The 16,729-nt window shown below is 35.2% G+C and overlaps 2 pseudogenes; one reads left to right on the top strand and one right to left on the bottom strand.

The window, feature by feature from the left end:
- The first annotated feature begins 5,658 nt into the window (after positions 1-5,658).
- LOC143649286 (olfactory receptor 5M10-like) lies at positions 5,659-8,263 on the top strand (annotated as a pseudogene).
- A 2,063-nt stretch (positions 8,264-10,326) lies between these two features.
- LOC143649285 (olfactory receptor 5M11-like) lies at positions 10,327-11,304 on the bottom strand (annotated as a pseudogene).
- Between the last annotated feature and the right edge of the window lie 5,425 nt (positions 11,305-16,729).

Below are 16,729 nucleotides of genomic sequence, written 5' to 3'. Positions count from 1 at the left end.
AGAGCATAAAGCAACCTCGAATATGTTTATGTTGTATTTAATAATTAAACACAAAAACAAAATTTTCATGCATATTGGAGAATTTCTTAAGGATTTCTGAGAAAAAAATAATATAAACACCCTCAAGGAGAAAGAGAAGTTGGAAATTAGAAATGGAATCTCCCACTAAGAAATCTCATTTCATTTAAGAAAAATGTTGCAATCAAACAGCATGTCATAGATGTGTATACACTTTTAGGTTCTTTGTCAAAATAATAAAACCAATATGCTTTATATTCATGATAAGTTGACATCAGAAATGCACCAAAGGTATAGTGAGGGAAAAATCAGAAATTCTAAATGTGATTTTCTTTTAAGAAGAAAATCAACTTTTATCAAAGGAAGCCATATAACATAATTAATTTCCTCATTCAGGAATAATTAGTAAATCCCTTCACTTTGCTGATAAAGAGTGTATCAGAGAGGGTCAATAAGGATGGCCAAGGGACTGAAAATTAGGACTTATTTGTTAAATGGAAAACAAATTCTTGAGTAAGACTGAAAATGTGACCCTGCTTTACCATAAACAGATTTTTGCTGTTGTGTTTCCTATCAATCCTCATTTCACATTCATTGTTTTCATCTGCCTCTCATGCAGACTTAAGCTCTACATATATGAAAAGTACTATTATAACTATTCCAGAGAATAGCATATAGTTAGATCCAAGGGGACTTGTAGATTGCTTTTGAGACTCACTTTTAATTGCAAGACTGCAGAAATTAGACTTTTCTCCATTTTACCAAGGATTCTCTTAACATTCTGTTCAAAGCCTGTTTCACATCCTTATTCTTCAGACTGTAGATGAATGGATATTCAGCATGGGACTTAAAAATACAAAGCACAGTCCTACTTCTCCCTTGTTGCACAGACTTGTCTCAGATACATACGGAATATGGATCCATAGAACACAATGAAAGCTGTCAGGTGGGAGGCCCAGGTGGAGATGGCTTTGCATGTCCCTCACTGGGACAGATCCTTATAATGATGGTGGAAATGAAAATGTAGGAGATTAGGATAATGAGCTGGGAACCGGAACCAGTAAGGTTGATTGCTGAGACACCAATAAGGTAACTGCTTTATGCAAGTGTCAGAGAATGTCAATGTTTATGATACCAAATAAATGTGGGCTTCTCTGCCTGGTGTACATAATAGCCAATCCATGACATCAGGATTTCAAAAAAAGAATTAGTTTATTGCTATGTGCAAAGCAGGAGATTTTAGATCACCTATTGTTCCAAAATTTTGTCTCCCTGAGTCTAAACATACAGGAATTTAATGGATTCAAACAAGGGGAGATAAAGCTTTATCATTACAATATCAAGTATAAACAGGGTTGAGACTATACTAGAATAACTATTACACAAGTAGGTATGCACAAGGCTGAGACAAGGTTTTGCATGATCATTGCAGTATTGAGTATACACTGGGATGAGACCAGGTAAGTTTCAGTAACTTCAGGTATTAGCCTCTGTCTATTCTATAATATAGAAAGAAAAAACATCTATATAATGAATCAGTAATCATAACTATTAAATCTTAATTTCTTGGTTATATTATGAAGGGTCAGTAGGCACAGTAGAAATGGCTGATTGAGTCATAGCTATCAAAGGTAGGTGGGAGGTCAATATTACCTGTATTATACACACCATAGAACCCCACAGGTAGGAGAAGGTGACCAGGTAGATGCAAACTTGCCTGGACATTCAGCTGCTATGCAACAGGGAATTGTAGATGGCCATGTGTTCAGTAAGGAGCAGGCTCTCAAAAACCAAACATTGTGCCAGACACCCAGCATATATATTTTTTTTCTGAGAGAAGTCAGCAAGCATCTACAGAGAGATGTCATTGGAGTAAAACATATCCACACAGGCTAAAAGGTGAGGAAAAAGTACATGGGGGGTGTTGCAGGCAGGGAGTGAATCTGATTAGCAAAATCAGCCCAAAGTTTCCCATCAGCATTAATGAGATAAATAAGGAGGAACACCGCAAAAAGATTCATCTTCTCTTATTAGAGAATTTGAAAGTATCAACAATTTCCAAATGCAATGGTACCAAGGCAACTGAGTTTATGCTGCTGGGGTTGAACAGCCAGCCAGAGCTGCACTCCAGATGGAGCATTTGAGAATCGTTGATACTTTCAGATTCTCTAATAAGAGAAGATGAAAATTCCAGATATTAAGGGAGAAATAAATTATGTGCAGCCCAAGTATGGATAAAAGCAATGAGCATTAAACCACACTGGTTTTGAAAGGAGAAGATTAAAAAGATTTCCCACAGAGATAGAAGAGTTACAATAGAAGCATCATGATTTGAGGAGCTGATCAAGACAGGCAATATATTTGAAAAAGATATTTTGAGGTGTGTGCACCATACAGTGCTGGCTGTGTTACAAAAGACATCTTAACTCTTCTAGCACTTATCAGATCTGACTTAGCCCAGTAATGTCTTAAATAAGGCTACTGATCCTGGATTCTGGGATACTGATCCTCAAACATGACCCCTGCCATAGTCAGATCATGACACAGATGTCTGATGAGGGGGGAAAATGGTGATTTTGCATGAACTCAGCATCATTGCTCACACACACAAACCTCCTGTAATTTGGAAAGCATATCCTACTTATGATCTGTTCTAGTTTGCTAGCTGCTGGAATGAACACACCAGAGACAGATTGGCTTTTAATAAAATGGGGATTTATTTCATTAGTTCTTCAGAGAAAAGGCAGCTAACTTTTAACTGAGGTTCTTCCTTACATAGGAAGGCACAGGAGGATCTCTGTTGGCCTTCTCTCCAGGCCTCTGGGTTCCAACAACTTTCTCCATGGTGATTCCTTTCTGCATCTACAAAGGTGCGGGCTGAGTGGTGAGTGCTGAGATGAGATATGTTTAGCTTCTTGGGCTGTGCTACATCAAACTCTCTCATTTAATCACCAGTCAATTAAATCAAACATCATTCATTGCAGCAGGCATGCCTCCTAGCCAACTGCAGATGTAATGAGCAACAGATGAGGTTCATGCACCATTGGCTCATGTCCACAGTTACAGAACTAGGCACCTTCACCTGAACCTAATTACCACATGGTCCTAAGTCTCATCTCTGTTCTACACACATTCAGTCTCATTCACTCTCTTTCTCATTTCTTACTTCTCTAGGAGCAGTGAAATGCTGCCAGTCCCTTGGTCTCTTGTCATCCAAAATCCCTTCATACCAGTTAACAATTGAAAATCTAGATGATTTCTTCATTTCATTTCTATCTTTTAGCTTACAAATCTCCTCTTTATCACATTTTGTTTCCTACACACCTTACACCCAAATCATCAGGAAGTTTTGTCAGCTCAAACTTCAAATTATTATGCAGTGAATCTGAAAACCATTTGTCAATATTTTCTTTCTAACTGTCAGGTCTGAGATAAAATCTTCTCTTGCATAAGTTATTAAAAATCCCTCCCTTGTTTTTCTCACATTTACAGTTCTCTGTTCAGCCAATATCAGCCAGTGATATTTTACAGCATAAAACATCATGCTACTGACAAAACAAAATCTTCAAAGTTTTTCCATCACCTTATTTTTTGATGATTTCTGATCATGTGAAAGAATCTTAAAACTCAGGATACTCTGGCCCTCTGCATGTGAAATACCTGATGAACTATTCTTTATCTGTCCATACAGTTATGATTAAGCCAGTCCTTTCTTCTTGGGAAAGTAAGTTTATAAATTAATAATTTATTATGGAAATGTCTGTGTGTTAATGAATATCAGAAAATTATTACATTCTTACAAATTATCAGTAAGAATTTTCTTCTAACCAGAATCTATCATCATGCTTAGAAGGGCATCACATCTTCATGTTTTACTTCTAATGCAAAACAAAAATCTCCACATTAAAAAATCAAGAAATAAAGGCCACCAACTCTAAAATCTTACAAGTAATTTTCATTGCATAGAAATATTTCAAGCAGCAGGAATGTATTTTTCCTCAATTCTATTACTTCATTTGTGTTAAATAGGAAATAAAGAGAACAATTTTTCTACCTCAATTTGAGAAAACTACTGTGACAATACTCAAATCTTGTCAAATTTAATTGGTCATAAACACGTACATTTTAATATTGATATTTGCTGATTTCTCACAACTTAATCTATCAGCTAGAGGTCAGTCAAATTTAGAGATACATATTCTGTCTTGACCAGACTATACTTAGCCTCATTAAATTATATGGTCAATGACTATATAAGAAGACACAGACAAGTAGAAGTGTCTCCTACTTTCCTTTATCCTCTCACAACTGCATTCACAGATAATATTCAATTATTCTTTATCCTACTTTCAGTCCTCTTCTTTAGTCATTAATTTTATAATTGAACCACGTTCTCAAACTTGATTTTGATTACTAGCATGTTGATAAAATTAACTCAATAGAGCTTCTGGTTCAGTAAATCCATAATGTCCACCTTATAAAGTGAACACTCTCATATCTGACCTGTACTCATCCTTCCTTCCAATGGTTGTGTCACTCTCCTGCTGTTGACTATTTCAGACCAATCTCCTCAAATCTCTCACCAACCACATGGTCATAACTACAGCACTCTTTAGATGAACTCACATTAATATTTACTAAGAAAATGAAGCCTTTTAATGGGGACTCTCTCATGCTCACTAAATAAACATAGAAAACATATCTATACGTATTTTTTCCCTTCCATCCTATTCAAGGTGATGCCTAATTTCTTTGACTATGTTAAGGATATAGGCATTCATGTACCAAGCAAGATACGCAAACATTGGGTAGGGATTTTAGCCTCAAAGGAGTATATAGACCCTCAAAGTATCAAATTAAGGTTATGCCCTTATGGAGCAAAGAATATATGTGTTTCCTCTACTATAATATATGCTCTACAAAGGAGGAAATTTGTTCATTGATGTAACCCTGGATCCTAGAACAGAAGAAATCAATGAACTATAAATGAAGAAATACATTTCTCAGTTTACAAAAAAATGGAAATTTACAATTTGCAATGTAGCCATATATAATGAGATCAGTTTGGATATTTCAATGTTCTTTGAATGAAATTAAGCCAGAGAATGATGAGTTTCAAATGGAAATTTTGCAATGGAAAATTATCTGTTAATTTGTACATGAAAAACAGGATGACCAGAGCTGGAGGATCCTGAAAGATCCAACCTTCCTTTTTCCATTACAGGACACAAAGGAACTGCTGCTGTTCACATCTGATTTTTTTTCCTTTTTGGCAATTTTTTCCTCATATTTGAAGTAAAAAGCAGAGTTTCCAGTTGGGTGTAAATGTGTATATGTTTAAGTGTGTATTTGTGTGTGTGAGAGAGAGACTGGAATTTGAGAGAGAGGGAAAGACAGAGGCAGAAACAGAGTAACAGTGATGTAGGATAAAAATGTGTTTTGGAGATACACAAATATGTTGAAAAGAGAATAGAAATTACCCATGGCTGAAGAGATCAATGAGGAAATGATAAATGGAATATCATTGGATGGAATAAATAAAGAATAAGCATCAGATGGAAATCTCACATTGTTGCCACTTTTTATTTTCAAAGGATAAGAAAATGTCCCTCCAAAATCTGAATTGTGACCAAATTCATTCTGCTGGAGCTCACCAATGACCCAGTGCTGGAGAAGATCCTGTTTGGGGTGTTTCTCACAATCTACCTCATCACATTGGTGGGGAATCTGTGCATGTTTATACTGATTAGGACCAGTTCCTGCCTCCACATCCTTCCTGGGCCACCTCTCCTTTGTAGACATTTGCTATTCCTCCAATATTACTCCAAGTATGCTGTACAATTTCCCCTCAGACCAAAAGACCATCTCCTATGCTGGGTGCTTCACACAGTGTCTTTTCTTCATTGCCCTGGTGATTACTGAGCTTTATATCCTGACATCAATGGCACTGGATCGCTATGTAGCCATTTGCAGGCCTCTCCATTACAGTACTCAGATGTCCAAGAATGTTTACAGGTCTTTAGTCACAGTCCCTTATACTTATGGCTTCCTTAATGGACTCTCTCAGACACTGTTGACTTTCCACTTATCCTTCTGTGGTTCCCTTGAAATCAATCATTTCTACTGCACTGATCTTCCACTTCTAATGTTGACCTGCTCTGAGACCTCTGTCAAAAAGATGGCAATGTTTGTGGTTGCTGATTTTACTCTCTCAAGTTCTCTGTTCATCATCCTTCTGTCCTATCTCTTCATTTTTGCAGCCATCTTGAGGATGTGTCCTGCTGAAGGCAGACACAAAGACATCTGTACACAAAGACTTTGTACAGATGTGGTTACCATCTGGCAATGGTAATCCTATTCTATGGAACACTGTTCTGCATGCACTTGAGACCCCAAAGTGAGAAATCCATAAAGAAATCCAAAATAATTGCAGTCGTTATGCTTTTTTCAGCCCAATGCTGAGCCCATTGATCTACAGCGTAAGGAACAAGGATGTGATACACGTCATGCAGCAGGTAGTCAAAGAAAATCTCTTTCACAAAATGAGTGTTTAAACTCACTTAACATGCACAGTATAAACATTGTCACTTATCAGTGAGAGTTTGTGATAATGCAGTGACTCTTTTCAAAGGACAAATCCATTACTGTGTGGTCCTGATTTGTGTATCCTCATGAACTCTGCATGACCAATCTAGTTTATTTACCCTGAAGTTAAACACCTCAAAGCCAGATTGTACACTTAATATTTAAATTGAAAATGATTTCTTTGGCAGGGATTCTCCCAAAATAAAGTGATTGATATCACATGATTCTATACAACTCAATAACTCAATGTTTTTACTTATTTATGGGTAAATTTTCTAGCTAAATTCTTCTGATCATTAAATTGAGAATAGATTGTCTCTGAATTTTATCAAAGAGACTTAGTGAGATTTAGGATAGAGTGACTAATTTTGGAATTTTCATTTTAATGATGAAATAGCTTCCACATGTTTTGACCCAAGTAATCACTAGGATTGTCTGTAAAATTTTTAAGTATATAGGTCAATTATAGGTTTAAGATTTCTCTTGGTTTTCCCTAACCCCATATTACAGACATTTTGATTTTCAGTTTATCACTGTAAGGACCTCAAGTTTGAAATTGAACTGTTAATATTTCTAAAAGTATGATTCCAATTGAATCACAAAACAATATAATTACTTTTCAGACATTTGAATAAATGAAATGTGTAGTAGTTCTGATTTTGGGCTAATTTACTAAGAGACAAAAAGATCTATTAATTGGCTGTGCAGTTTCAATAATGTCATGAAACAGCACCAGTGAATTAGATGTGTTGGAGGACAAGACCCAAAGATTACTTTTGTTTATAAAGGGGTCTTTACAACTCCAACATTTTAAGAAACATTGACCTAGTTCCACTCATAATGTTACAAGTAAGGCTTGTCCAATAGTTATCAAACTTCCACTGAGAAGAGAAATAGTAGGGAAGAATGTATGAAGAGATACTTAATTTATATATGTTAATTCATGTATGTTAGTGGACAAGATGGCTGAATATTAAATAATATGTATTTAAATATTATCAAATTGCTTTAAATGCTTTGCATGTTAATATTCTGCACTCTTAACACAACTATAAGAAATACTTATCCAAAATCCACTACTGCATTTACTATAAAGTATTCAAGTTTGTTTTCTAGAAAATCTCTCAATGAACTATAATTTTTATAAAATTGTCCCCTTCCTTTGTCACAGCTAATTGAGCAAGGTTGGACCTATCAAAGTCCACTTTTAGAAAAGTTACTGGAAAAAAAAGCAACTTTGCATGACTAGAATATAAAATACAAACATCAGAGATGTTTCAGGGTGTATTTGTTTGGTGTTTGTCTAAGAAAGTTAAGCAACAAGAAAAGCTGATTGTGACGAGACAACAGAGGCACTTATTGATGAATTTCTGAAGATGCCAATTGCAGCATAGACTCTGCTCCCATCTCTTTTTTTGAGACTATCATTCTTTAGCTCATGGGACATTCCTTTATTTTATAACAAACATTTCTTTTGTTAAGAAAAACATTCTGTTTCTACTCCTAGCAATCAAAATGATCTCATACTCAAATTTATAATCTATTTTAAAAAGTGTACTTTAGAATCACCATGAAATATACTTTCTGTTTTGCCTATATATAACTGTGTTCTTCCTTTTGTTTTCTAGTTTTGAGAACTACTGCAGCTTTCAGAAGATAAATTTAAGCTCAATCTTGGCAACTTTCTTAAATGGTGGCAGTACATGTAATCTACCTCTTTTTTAAATTCCATTTATTTACTTTTATTTATGATTTAATTTTTTCATCATGCGAGACTTTGGGTGAAAACCAGCCCACAAATTCTGTAGACATAAGGAAGAGCATTAACTAACATGAATAAAAATCAGTAAAGATTAATTTAATTATAGTTTTGCACCTACTTTTATGTAAGTATTTATATTGATCCTCACAAATGAAACTGTGAAGCATAATTAGTCCTTTTTATAACATTCAGTGATTATTGGGTGATAATATTTTAGATTAGAATGCTATGCAGCCAATAAAGTGTTTATGAAATTCCTTGTCAAAGGGAATTAAAGTAGCAGGGTACAAAATATACACATTATAATCAACTTTGTAGAACAGCAGCATTAAGGAAAACCATAAATTGTTTATATCTAGGTTGAAATGTTCCATAATGAACACTTATTGATTTTATAAGCAACAGAAATAACAAAAGATGTACATTACCAGGATAATAAATATTCCAGAATATAAGCTACAGTGATATATATTTTTTTAATATTGGCACTCTAATATGAAAGTATGAAATAGCAGGGAATGAAAAACTTTTTCCAGAATTGAGATTTAACTTGAGGTTTCCTTCCAATTCAAGTTTTTACACTTTTTTTCCCCTAAAAATAGTTAAGGAAAATGTTTGAAATTCTTCAAGGGTAAAAGTATATTTATCTGTGTTTAAGGATGAGAGGTAAGTCATCATTGATACTTCAATCCATAACCTGGAATACAAGATATCATTTTCATGTATAAACATAGTTTTCTAAAGAAACTTCCTGGAAATTAATGCCTCCCCAACACACTAAGCTTAAATATCATCATCACAGTAGCATACAATGGCACTAGGAAGAAAAGATCCCCATGGCAGTTGACGTCCCATAAATATTCTATGATGAATGAAAACTTTCTGTGTTCATTGTACTAAATCCTCACATTTACACAAAGAAAATGAAAACAGCCAATACCTGTTGTGGATGTTGTGAAACAAGAGTACCATTGTGGTTTCACACATTCCCCAAAAAAGTCAACGTAAAAAGATGTAAGGAAATTGTGGAAATCTATCCTGTATGATAACTGATTAGAACCAATAGCTTATACTTCTGAAAATTTCCATTCAGAGACAGAAACACATGAAAACTTCCTCTCATTGATATACTAGAAAGTGGCACATCCATACTACATTATACTATTCACTTAAGAAAAAGTTAATTTAAGAAGATGTTAACAAACATCTGCAATGTGTAGCATAAACACACTTATTAAAGAGGTTGATATATTAAAATAATGTGTGGGTAGATGAGACATGAGTTTTCTTCATAAAATTAAATAACAAGTAATTGTTAATATTATTGTAGAGACATGGTAATATAAACTCCCTCAGCAGGAAAAGAAAAAACATAAATTAGAATTGACAGCTTCTATTAAGAAGGGACTCTCTTTTAATGAGAGGAAAATGATTAAACAAATCATTGCATCATAAAGCATGCAATTTATTAGTTTTTTTGTTGAACTAATAAAACAAGTTTTTAAATTCACAGTAAGTTCACATAAAATGCATCAAATGTGTAATAAAAATGCAATTAGAAATAGAATTTCTTTTGAAAGGTTACTCTGTTTTCCTTAAAAGAAACATTGTAACATATCACATTATTGTAAATGATTTCTTATTCAGGAGAAATCTGAATGATGATAAGACTATCTCAGAGATGCTTAATATAAGGGCCTAGGGAGTGAAACTTGAAACTTATTTGCTGAGTAAAGAGCTGGAAATGAAGTTTTGAGAAAGACTAAAAACATGACCTTGCTTTATCATAAACAGAAGGCTTCTGATGTTGTGTTCTTATCATCACTTCACATTTATTATTTCTATTTGACTCTCACTTCATCCCAAACTATGCATATATTGCTATTTGAAAGAAGTACATTCAGCCAGAATTTAGGGAAGCAGGTATTTTTTAAATTAATTTTGAGACTCATTTTTTTTAATTAAAAAGCTGTAGAAATTGAACTCTTCTCCATTTTACCAATTCTTTTCATTAACACTCTCTTCAAAACCTGTGTCACATCGTTATTTCTCTGACTGTAGGTAAATGGATTCAGCATGAGACTCACAAAAATACAAAGCACCACTACAATTTCCCCTTGTTCCACAGAGCACTCATTCACTGGTCTCAGATAGAAGTAGAATAGGGACCCATAGAACATAGTGACAGCTGTCAGGTGGGAGCCACAGGTGGAAATGGCTTTGTGCTGCCCGTCACTGGAACGGATCCTCATACTGGTGATGAAAATGAAAATGTAGTAGATGAGGATGTTGAACAGGGAACCTGTGACGTTGATCTCTGCTGACACAAACAAGGCAGTTTGCTTCATGTAAGTGTCAGAGCATGTCAACTTTAAGAGAGATGGGTCAACACACTAGAAATTGTTGATTGTGTTGGAACCACAAAAAGATAGGTGAGAGGTCAATACTGCCTGCATTGTAGCCACCATAGAACGCCACAGGTAAGGGAAAGTGATCAGGGAGATGCAAACTGGCCTGGACATAAGGCTGCTATACTGCAGGAGATTGCAGATGGCCATGTGGCCATGTACTGGTCATAGGCCATGGCACTGTGCATAGAATACTCAGTAAGGAGCAGGGCCACAGAAACGAAACACTGTGTGAGACAACCAGCATAGGATATGGTTGTTTTATTTTTTTTTAGAGAAGAAGTTAACAAGCATCTAAGGAGAAACATTAGTGGAGTAAAACATATCCACACATGCTAAATGGGTGAGAACAAATTGCATGGGGGGTTGCAGCCAAGGAGTAAACCTGATTAGCAAAATCTACCCTAAGTTTCCCATCAGGATGATGAGATAAATCAGGAGAAATACCACAAAAAAGGATGGACTGCTGGTCACCCCTAGCAGAATAAGCTCAGTTGCCTTGCTGCCATTGCATTTGGGAATTCTCTTCATCTTCAGATTCTCTTATAAGAGAAGAATTTTCCAGATATTAAAAGATAAATAAATTATGTGCAGCCCAAGAGCAGGCAAAAGCAATGAGCATTAAAACACACTTGTTTTGAAAGGAGATGTTTGAAAATATTTCCCCCAGAGAGAGAAGAGTTACGTTAGATGCCATCAAACTTTGATGTATAGATCATGGTGAGAAATATATTTGAAAAAGAGATTTTTGAGGTCTCTGTACCATACTGTGCTGACTGTGTTAAAACAGCCAGCTTAACTCTGCTAGCACTTATGGGATTTGACTTAGCCCATTAGTGTCTTCAATAAGGCCATGGATTCTGGGTTTTTGATCCTCAAGCAGGATCCCTGCCATGGTCAGGTCATGATGCACATTCTTGAGGAATGGAGATAAAGGGTGATTCTGGGCCAACTGGACAATAGTGTCTCCAAAGGCAAGACTCCTCTAGTTTGGAGAAGCACATACTTCTTGTGAGCCATACATCTCAGAAGGGCCACATGTCTAAGTTCTTTTCTCTCTAAACATTTATGCTAATTCATTCTCATTCCCATTTCTCACTTTCTCTTTAGCAGCTCTCAGATTTGATTCTAGAAGACCCATAAAGAAACACCATTTGTGAACTTGGAATTTTTGTAGTTATCTTTCAGGTAATATGCTGGAGTGGAAACTAAGGTATTGCCTTAGTTTACTAAGCTTCTATGAAAAATTTCACACAAGGTTTGGCTTCAACAACAGGGATGTGTTAACTCATGGCTTTGAAGCTAGGAGAAGTCCAAAATTGAGGCATCAGCAAGGTGACACTTTCTCCCCAAATTCTGTAGCACTCTGATGATGGCTGCCAGAGATCCTTGGAATTCCTTTGCTTTTACCCTTGCCTCATGTCACATGGCAATATCCTCTCCTTTCTTTTCCCAGTTATCTTGATTTCTGAGTGCAGGCTCCTCCCTGTATCTTGATTTTTTAAAATACACCAATAATCTGGATTAGGACCCAATTTTATTCATTTGAGCCACACCTTAACTCAAAATAATATCTTAAAGAGATCCTATATGCTGGATTCATACCCACAGGAACTCTGGCTGAAATTAAGAAAATACCTTTTCTAGGGTAAACAACCCAATCTACCACAGGCAGGAAGGCCTCTATGCTCTGATCCCTACTAAATTGATCAGGGTTTTAAAATGCAAACCCAATTTATATGTTGTAAGAATTCTTCACTTGTAGTTACACAACATGACACAATTATGTATACTTCTACAGATAGATTTTTGAGGACTTTTTCTTCATGCACTGCTGCTCTCAACTTCCAAGATGTAAGCTAATGAGAAATGAAAGTAATAAAGACTCTTAATACAAGATAATAAATAGTTAAAGGCATAAAATTCACAGCAGTTTAAATAACAGAATTATTGAAAAGGACACCCATATGTACACAAAAGGGAAGGATGAAAGTTCTATATACAAGACAGAAAAATCAAAAAGAAAACCTCAACACTACAGAATCTTATTTTGAGAACTTCAGACAAAAGGTTAATAAAATCCTTAGCAATGTTGGAAAGGGATTTCCCCTTGAACAAAATATAACATGAATCTGTTCTGATGGTCCTGGAAAAATTCATTTATGTTATCATATGACATATGATGTCATTTATGAACTTCCTGAATTCCATTTAGTTCTCAGTATGTACATCTACTCCAAACCTTAGCTTCTCTGCAAATAGGTTGAGACATGGTTGCAAGTTCTTCCTGATCTCTTATTATTGACATAACAAGTCAAATATTCTCTTCTGAGCAAGTCCAGGGTTTGTGTGCCTTCTGTTTTGATTTAGTGTGGCAATTCTTGCACTCAGTACTAATTTCATTTTATAATTTATAGGATGAAACAGGAAGAAAACAAACAGTATGCTATGTCCTGTTTTTAGGTGTTCTTGATATTCAAATTGGTCAGACTTATCTATGAAGTTATAGTGATATCTTAGCTTCCCTGAAGGTATAAAAAGTGAGATGTTTATACCTGAATGGTTAACTACCTTTGAGATTCTCATCCTTGAATTATTTAATCAAAGTATCACCCCTGAGACATCATTATGCTTTCCTCTGGATGTGTTTTACAAAAGCCACATTCTAATGGATAGAATCATAATGAGTTAATCATTAGATGTACACAGCATCTTTGGGTAAATACAAAAACAAATTATACTGACTTTTATATTGGGGTCAATTTTACAATTGTAAAGGTGTTGCTGTATCTGTAATCACAATACATTTTCCACAACAATGTTTATGATTTCCTCAGCTAGAAGAGTTTTCCCTCCACATTATGATTTTCTTTTTCTCCTCAATGGTCTTTGTCTCCTCTAGCTTTTGTATTTAATTTACATCCCAATATAGCATAGGCAGGAAAGCTTATATGTTCTGACCCTCACTAAACTGGACTGTATTATATGTTCCTACCACAGAATTAAGGTCAGTTTCCTCATGGTATTTCCTGTAGAGATAAATACAAAATTTTATGTGCTTAATTAATAAGTGGTAAAAAGATAGTGGATGGATAGTTAAACAATGAGAGTGCATAGAGGGTTGTAAACCTAATGGTCTTCCCCATAAGTAGTACTTTGTCTCATAATAAGGTAGGATAATTTCTTCTTATCTGTTGATTGCAAGCTAAAGGGACTCTATTTTTAGACTCTCAGATTTACTTTCAAGATTAGTTAAATTAAAAGTTCGTCTAGATGCTCTGCTAGCTAGATTATTTAAAGTCACTGGAAAGAAGCAGAAAAGTATATGTCTAAGTCACATTATCAAATTCAAATTTATTTGCAGTACTGCTAGTAATTTTAGTATCTGTTTTGTATGTGTAGACGTCAATTAATTCATGGTCCCAGAGGAGTTGTCATTTAATGGCTCCTTTAAACTCCAACAGTGGTGAGCCAAGAAACATCCTGATTTTTTAACAAAAAAACAATATTTCCCATCACAATAATTATTACTGCTTCTGCTATTGCTGCCATATTTACTGAGTAATTTACTACATGTGGCTTTGGCCTATGTTAGGGACATGGCATGAAGCAAGGTCCAACTCAGATAGCTTAGCTGAAAGATAAAAAGAAATGATAGAGAATGGGGCAAAGTTAAGGAAATCAACCAAAAAGTTAACATACACATGAGCAAAAGTTCACCTTAGACTGATGCAGTCATTCTAGCATCTTCACAAGGAAGCCAAAGAGAATGATAAAGACATTGAAGTATTCCCCTTTCCTTCCCACCTCTGAAATTCTGTTGATATCTCCCATGGACAAGTGCAGTTGGAAAACTAGTCACCAAAGATAACATTTGTTGTGAGTGATAGGGGTTCACCAAACAAGGCAGAGAGGAATATACATCAGATCCAGGCTGAAATTAGGAGGGATAGGGGGAGAATCCTCAAAACACCAACATAATCTATAATACAAATATCAAGTATTACTTCTACTGAAAGTATATAGTAGAGAGATTTTGAATAGTATGATAAATGAACTAGATTTTACAAATATTTACAGAGCACTGTATCCCACAACAGTTGAATATACATTTTTCTCAAGTGATCGTAGATAATTCCTTCAAGATAGACTGCATGTTGGTTCACAAAGCAAATTTCAATAAATTTAAAAAGATTGAAATTATACAAAAGACTTTCTCAGATCATAATGGAATGAAGTTAGAAACCGATAACAGGTAGAAGGCTGGGAAATTCACAAATATATGAATATATGAATGCTAAACAACCCACTCAAACCCACTTGATCTAGTGGATCAAAGAAGAATTTAAAAGATATCAGTAAATATTTTGAAGTAGAAGAAAATGAGAGCACACCATATAAAAATTTGGGGATGTAGCAAAGGCTGTACTTAGAGGGAAATTTATGTCTTTAACATCTCTATTAAAAAGGGAAAAAAAAGAGCAAATATTTAGGAATTAATGCATCCCTTGGAGGAACTAGAGGAAGAGCAGAAAACTAACCCCAAAGCAAACAGAATGAAAGGAATAACAAAGATCAGAGTAGAAGTAAATGAAATTGAGAACATGAATACAATAGAGAATATCAACAAAACCAGAAGTTGGTTCTTTGCAAAAATCAGTAAAATAGATGGACCCTTAGCTAGGCTGACAGAAAAAAAAGATTACACATGAAAATAAATAAAATAAGATATGGGAGGGAGGACCTAACAAGGACACTACTGACCCTTCAGAAATAAAGGAGATAATCAGAGGATACTATAAGCAACTATGTGCTTACAAGTTGGACAACTTAGACATACTAGACAATTTACTAGGAAAGTATAAACAGCTAATACTGACTTGAAGAAAAATAGAACACCTCAAAAAACCAATCACAAGTAATTGAGTCAATCATCAACCCCCCCAAAAAAAAGATCAGGCCCAGATTGCTTCACATTCTGCTGTTTCAGTTTGCTAATGCTGCTGGAATGCAATATACCAGACTAGGATTGGCTTTTACAAGGGAGCATATATTAGATTACAAATCCACAGCTCTAAATCCATGACAATGTCCAATTTTAGGCATCAACTGTATGATACCTGGACTCTGAAGAAAGGCTGCTGTCATCTTGTACAGCTCTCTCAGCAGGGAAGGCATGTGGCCAGCATCTGCTGGTTCTTGCCCCTGTTTTCATTGCTTTAATCTTCTGATTCCAGTGGCTTTCTCCCTCTACCCTATGGACCCTCCTTTAGCTTCTCTAGGGCAGAAGCTGGATTTCACTTCTAGCTTCTCTTGGATCTCTCCAGATTATGGCTCTTTCAGTTTCTGAGGGTCCTTGTTTAGCATCTCCCAAGGTATTTCTGACTGAGCTTTCTCCAAAATGTCTTTTTCTCAAAGAACTTCAGCAAGCAGATTAAGACCCATCTTAAATGGGCAGGGTCATATCTCCATGTAAAAGATCTAACCAAAAGGTCTGACCCAATGCTCAGTCTGCTGCCACAAGATTGGATTAAAATAACACAGCTTTTCTAGGATATATAACAATTTCAAACCAGCACATATACCAAGCATTCAAGAAAGAATTAGAACCATCCTGCTCATATTCTTTAAAAATTTGAAGAGAGAAATCTACCCAAACTCATTCTGTGAGGTCAAAGTCAACATAACCCTAATAAAAAAGCCAGACAAAGATACTACAGGAAAAGAAAATTACAGACCAATCACTTTAATGAATATAGATACAAAAATCCTCAACAAGATACTTCAAATAACAGCATATTAAAAAAATTATAAACCATGACCGAGTTTTATTCCACATATGCAAGTTTGGTTATCACAACAAAATCCAATAATGTAATATACCACAGCAATAAATAAAAGTGGAAAAACAACATGATCCCATCAATTGATGCAGATGTGCTTTTGACAAAATTCA

This window comes from Tamandua tetradactyla, chromosome 11, assembly GCF_023851605.1.
Source record: "Tamandua tetradactyla isolate mTamTet1 chromosome 11, mTamTet1.pri, whole genome shotgun sequence".
Taxonomy (NCBI): Eukaryota; Metazoa; Chordata; class Mammalia; order Pilosa; family Myrmecophagidae; genus Tamandua; species Tamandua tetradactyla.
Note: the sequence above shows the minus strand (reverse complement) of the source record. Positions and strands in the feature narration are given on the sequence as shown.